We start from the raw sequence: 6,000 nt of genomic DNA on the forward strand, positions 1-6,000 counted from the left end.
AAGGACTTGCTAGAAAACAAAACCCCAAGATGGTTGTCACCAATGGAAGCAAAAGCATTGAAAAAACTCAATATGGAGGCCAAATGGCCGAAGTATTGGGAAATTCTGGAGCAAGAGGGAGACAGGCTAAAACTGCAGAGTTTTGAAAAATTAAAAAATAGAGTGAGAGATTGGCTCCATTATTATCAAATAATGGAGGCATATAAATTGGACAAAAAAATAGGTGGAAAAATCAAAACTAGAAACAGAATCGTTAGATCCCAAGGTTAAGAATTTGTCAAGAATGTATAACTTGCTGTTGAAATGGAATACTCAAGATGAAACGGTGAAATCTGTTATGATTAAATGGGCACAAGATGTTGGACATAACATTATGATGGCTGACTGGGAACAGTTATGGACCACAGGTACAGTTATGGACCACAGTTTTACTTCACCCCCGGACGCACACTCCGTTGTCTCTCGAGACAAATGCCAACAACAACAACAATGGGGAGAAGGAAGCTGGGCAGGTCCCATCCAACTATTAAGCTGAAGCACTGTCATTCCACTTCAAACAGTCATGGCTTCCCTCAGAGAGTCCTGGGAACTGTAGTTTGCAAAGGGTGCTGAGAGGAGTCAGGAGGCCTCACAGTTCCTGGAGTTCCCCGGAAAGAGGGATTAATGGTTGAACCCCTCTGCAAATTGTAGTTCTGCAAGAGGAATAGGGGGCTTCTAACATTTCTCAGAGGGACATGGGTGGCGCTGTGGTCTAAACCACAGAGCCTAGGGCTTGCCAATCGGAAGGTTGGCGGTTCGAATCCCTGCGATGGGGTGAGCTCCCGTTGCTCGGTCCCTGCTCTTGCCAACCTAGCAGTTCGAAAGCACGTCAAAGTGCAAGTAGATAAATAGGTACCACTCCTGCGGGAAGGTAAACGGTGTTTCCGTGCGCTGCTCTGGTTCTCCAAAAGCATATTAGTCATGCTGGCCACGTGACCCAGAAAAACTGTCTACGAACAAATGCCGGCTCCCTCGGCCTATAAAGCGAGATGAGTGCCGCAACCCGAGTCACCCGTGACTGGACCTAATGGTCAGGGGTACCTTTACCTTTTTAATGTTTCGCAGCACCTTTTAAACTACCCTTCCCATAATTGTTTCCGGGGAAACCATGACTGTTGAAGTCAGGGGTCAGCAAACTAAGGCCCATAGGCTGGAAGCATACCGTGGGGGTCGTTTGACCGGCCCACAAGCTGCCCCCATTGAGCTGCCCGCTTGCGTGCTGCGCTAAACTGATGCAGCGCGGCACGGGGATTCGCTTCCTTGGCGCCAGAAATTGTGTCTGCGCAGACGCCGAAAATTGCAGGCGCACATGCACAGGCGCCAAAAATCGCAGGCTCGCACACTCACATGCGCACACGATCCGGCCCACGGAGGGACCTCCGTGGGACAGATCCGGCCCAGGCAAGATAAACCTTGCTGACCCCTGGTTAAAGTGATAGGATTCTGCTTTAAACGAGATACGGTCATGCACAACGCCACCAGGTAAGATTTAGTTGTGGTGCCCGTTCTGAATGGCAGGTGGCGCCATAGGCCAACATAAGGAAAGTCCTGGGCTGGTGAAGAATTCTCAGAAGGGTTTCAACAAGGAAGTCGTTGTGGTGTGCTTTGTGGGGTTTCCCAAAGGGCTTTGACATCTTATTGCCTCTGCTCCACCAGGCCTGAATAGGCATTATCCCTGGGGAAGTGAGGGGGAAGCTTGCAACAGTTCCAGAAGAACAGTCCTTGTAGAAACCACATTCTGGGAAAGGCTGGAACAGATCTTTAAACCCACACCATAAGAGCCTGTGGAATCAGGCCAATGGCCCACCTAGTCCAGCATCCTGTTTTCTCAGCCAACCAGATGCCTGTGGGAAACTTGCAAGCAGGATTCTTCATCATCATCATCATCATCATCATCATTATTATTAATTATTATTATTATTATTATTAAAATAATTCAGCATTAATACACACATGTTACGAATATACAAACATACATTTCATACAATCCTTAAAAATATTCATACATACCCACACTCAATCCCACAGATACTACTTTTCCCCACCATCATCCCTCACCCCTCACCCCACCCTTGTGTTAGACTTCCAATCTACTCAACTGCAATTTCTTTCCACTTCTGTTACTTTCTTTCACAAACATTTAAACCAGTTTTCTGCTTCTTTTTCTGTTACACATGGTTATCCGTCTTATTTAGTATTTCAGTATTTATAACGGAACTTGTTTATTCTAATAGGAGTTCTGATTTTTCAATATAGTTTTGCAAGGATCCTTTAAACACCTTCCAGTCCTTGTCTGTCTACTCTTTTGAGATCCTTCCAATTTCTCCAATGCAAGCAGGATTCAAGCACAGGAGTATTGCTAGCCCTGTGGATTCCAGCAACAGGAATTCAGAAGCATTGCTTGCCTCCAACTAGCCATCAATAGCTGTCTCCTCCACCTCTTGAAAATTGTTATCAGTGTTTCCAGAAGTCAATTGAGAGCCAAACTGCATGTGGGCTTAGAACTGGGAACATCTGCGGCCTTCCAGATGTTGCTGCTGACCCCACCCATGTATGACGGGATGATGAGAGTCATACAGTGGTACCTCGGGTTAAGAACTTAATTCGTTCTGGGTGTCTGTTCTTAACCTGAAACTGTTCTTAACCTGAAGCACCACTTTAGCTAATGGGGCCTCCCGCTGCCACTGCACGATTTCTGTTCTCATCCTGAAGCAAAGTTCTTAACCCGAGGTACTATTTCTGGGTTAGCGGTGTCTGTAACCTGAAGCGTCTGTAACCCGAGGTACCACTGTACTTGCACTTTTTTGGCGTGCTTTCGAACGGCTAGGTTGGCAGGAGCTGGGACCGAGCAACAGGAACTCACCCTGTATGTAACCTGATGCGTATGTAACCCGAGGTACCACTGTACTCCATTGGCATCAGGTTCCCCATTCCTGATTTAAATGTAGCCCAGCAAGATCAGATTGAAGGCCCATATAGCTGTGCACCCAGCACTCTCCTGCTGAATAGTTCTACCCATGAACTATTATTCTGTGGTACACTGTTCCTGGGCAAGGGGCCTCCACTTTGCAAAGCTGCATAAGAGCCATTAATGACCTTGTTTGTGAATTTGCCTAATCCTGCTTTAAGACAACTGAAGTCTGCAGGTTCTTGTATTTATTCCCCCACCCCATGCAACTCTGCGTTACAAAGATATCTGCAAGTGTGACCTGAAGGCTGGCAACATCAACCCCACCTGTGGGAACCCCTTGCAGAGGACTCCAGAGCCTGGAGGCAGGCAGTCAGGCTGTGCATCCATAGCAGTGACCAGAGGAGGACAGACCGCTGGGAGGAGCGCAGAGAGAAGAACTGCCGTGCAGCAAAATCGGGCACCTTCCTCTGCCCCAGCTGCAACAAAACATGTCTCTCCCTTATCGGTCTCTACAGCCACGGCAGGCGCTGCGACTCTCCAACAGTTTGACTAATATGGCACTCCTCTATTGTCTCCCGAGACAGATGGATGCCAACAGCCCACATACACCTTCAGGTGTGAAAGCAAATTGGGATGGGGGCGGGGCTGACCCTGGCTTTCCCATGCACATAGCATTTGGTGATCCCCACTAACCTTCACCAACTAAGCAGTTGGAGACTCCGTTGCTAATCCCAGGTCGCCACAGCACGTGTGTTTGTCTAATCTTTTTATCATATTTACATTCCCCCCTCCCTTTCCTCATGGAATAAAACACTGTAAAGATAAACAGCAGGAGGAAGAATCTACAGGTGGGCAAACAGAGGTGCACCTGTTAGCACAGGTCTCTGTTTGGAAATGTTTTACCACTGTGTTTGCATTGTTCGGTCATTTTTTGCATTGCATTTTGCATTGCATCGGTCATGTGTTTGCATTGATACGGCCAGGTCATTTGTCTCCACAAGCGTTTCAGTCCCTGGTATCTTTTCTGTAACAGCACCAACTAAACAAAAGGGAGGAGGGGTAGAGATGAATGAGATACAATGTAATAATAATAATAATAATAATAATAATAATAATAATAATAATAAATAATTTATTACTTATACCCCGCCCATCTGGCTGAGTTTCCCCAGCCACTCTGGGTGGCTCCCTATCAAGTGTTAAAAACAATACAGCATTAAATATTAAATATTAAAAACTTCCCTAAACAGGGCTGCCTTCAGAAGTCTTTTAAAGATAGGATAGCTGCTTATTTCCTTCACATCTGAAGGGAGGGCGTTCCGCAGGGCAGGAGCCACTACCGAGAAGGCCCTCTGCCTGGTTCCCTGTAACCTCACTTCTCGCAGGGAAGGGAACAGCCAGAAGGCCCTCAGCACTGCATCTCAGTGTCCAGGTTGAACAATGGGGGTGGAGATGCTCCTTCAGGTATACAGGATGTTGTGTGTCAGGGATGCTGATTGGGGTACAGGGTTACACATGTATCAGGCCCCATGTCAGTCTCTTAGCTTTCTTTAAAATAAAATAAAAAAGTAAATCCATTGGACATTTCTAAAAGAAATTATGAAACAAAATGTGCTGATAATGCTAAAGCTTTGTCAATTGGGCAGCGGCATTTTCTAGGGATGCTTAATCACTAAGCTCTCAGGAGGAGAATACTGGTGATGGACTCGGGTCCCCAGCTGTTGTTGGACTACAACTCTCATCATCCCTGGCCCCCGGTTCTGCTAGCTAGGGATGATGGGAGTTGTAGTCCAACAACAGCTGGGGACCCGAGTTTGAGGAACACTGGAGCCCTTTCACAACCGCCCTGTGAGGTTCGCTAGGCTGTCAGTTGGCAATTCAGACACCAAATTTGTGCAACTTTGCTTGTTGTGGATCAAGGTCACCATAGGCTTTGTGTGTTTGTTTTGATATTTTGCTGTAAAGGCCAGGGCTACGAAACATTGCAGTTAAAGCAAGGAGGCTGCTTTTCCGGCTGCTCTTACATGATCTGTTAATGGTATATGAAGAGCCTGCTTCTTATATTTATATCTAACCCAGCATCCTGTTCTCACAGTGGCCAGCCCTTGAAAAGCCAGTAAGCAGGACAGGAGCATAATAGCAATTTCCCTCCCTACAGTTTCCAAGAACTAGTATTCAGAAGCATACTACCAGGCAGAGGGCCTTCTTGGCATTGGCACCCTCCCATCGGACGTCAAGGAGATAAAGAACTACACAACTTTTAGAAGACGTATGAAGGCAGCCCTGTATTGGGAAGTTTATAATGTCTGATGCTTTACTATGTTTTTATACGTGCTGTAAGCTGCCCAGAGTGGCTGGGGAAACCCAGCCCGATGGGTGGAGTATAAGTAATAAAATTGTTGCTATTATCATCATTGCCTCCAACTGTGGAGGAGAGCATAGCCACAGTTTCGAGTAGCCATTGATGCTAGACTTTCTCCTCCATGGATTTGTTTCATCCTCTTTAGCTCAGTCGGTAGAGCATGAGACTCTTAATTTCACGGGTTCGAGCCCCATGACCGGCAAAAAGGTTCCTGCCCCAACAGCGGGTTGGACTAGATGACCCTTGCAGCCTGTTCCAACTCTATACAGTGATACCTCGGGTTAAGTACTTAATTCATTCTGGAGGTCCGTTCTTAACCTGAAACTGTTCTTAACCTGAAGCACCACTTTAGCTAATGGGGCCTCCTGCTGCTTCCGCGCCACCGGAGCACGATTTCTGTTCTCATCCTGAAGCAAAGTTCTTAACCCAAGGTAATATTTCTGGGTTAGCAGAGTCTGTAACCTGAAGCGTATGTAACCTGAAGCACATGTAACCTGAGGTACCACTGTAATTGTACGATTCTTTTAAAGCCATTCAAATTGGTGGTCATCCCTGCCTCTCATCAGATTGTATTCCATAGCTGAAGTTAACTGTGTGCCGTGTGACATATATTGCTTTTGTACCCAGGAGCTCAAGCATGTGTTTGATTTCTTCTCCTCCTGCCTTCTATTATTTGCAACAGCCCTGT

This window comes from Podarcis tiliguerta (genome assembly GCF_965153285.1).
Source record: "Podarcis tiliguerta genome assembly, chromosome: 14".
NCBI lineage: Eukaryota > Metazoa > Chordata > Lepidosauria > Squamata > Lacertidae > Podarcis > Podarcis tiliguerta.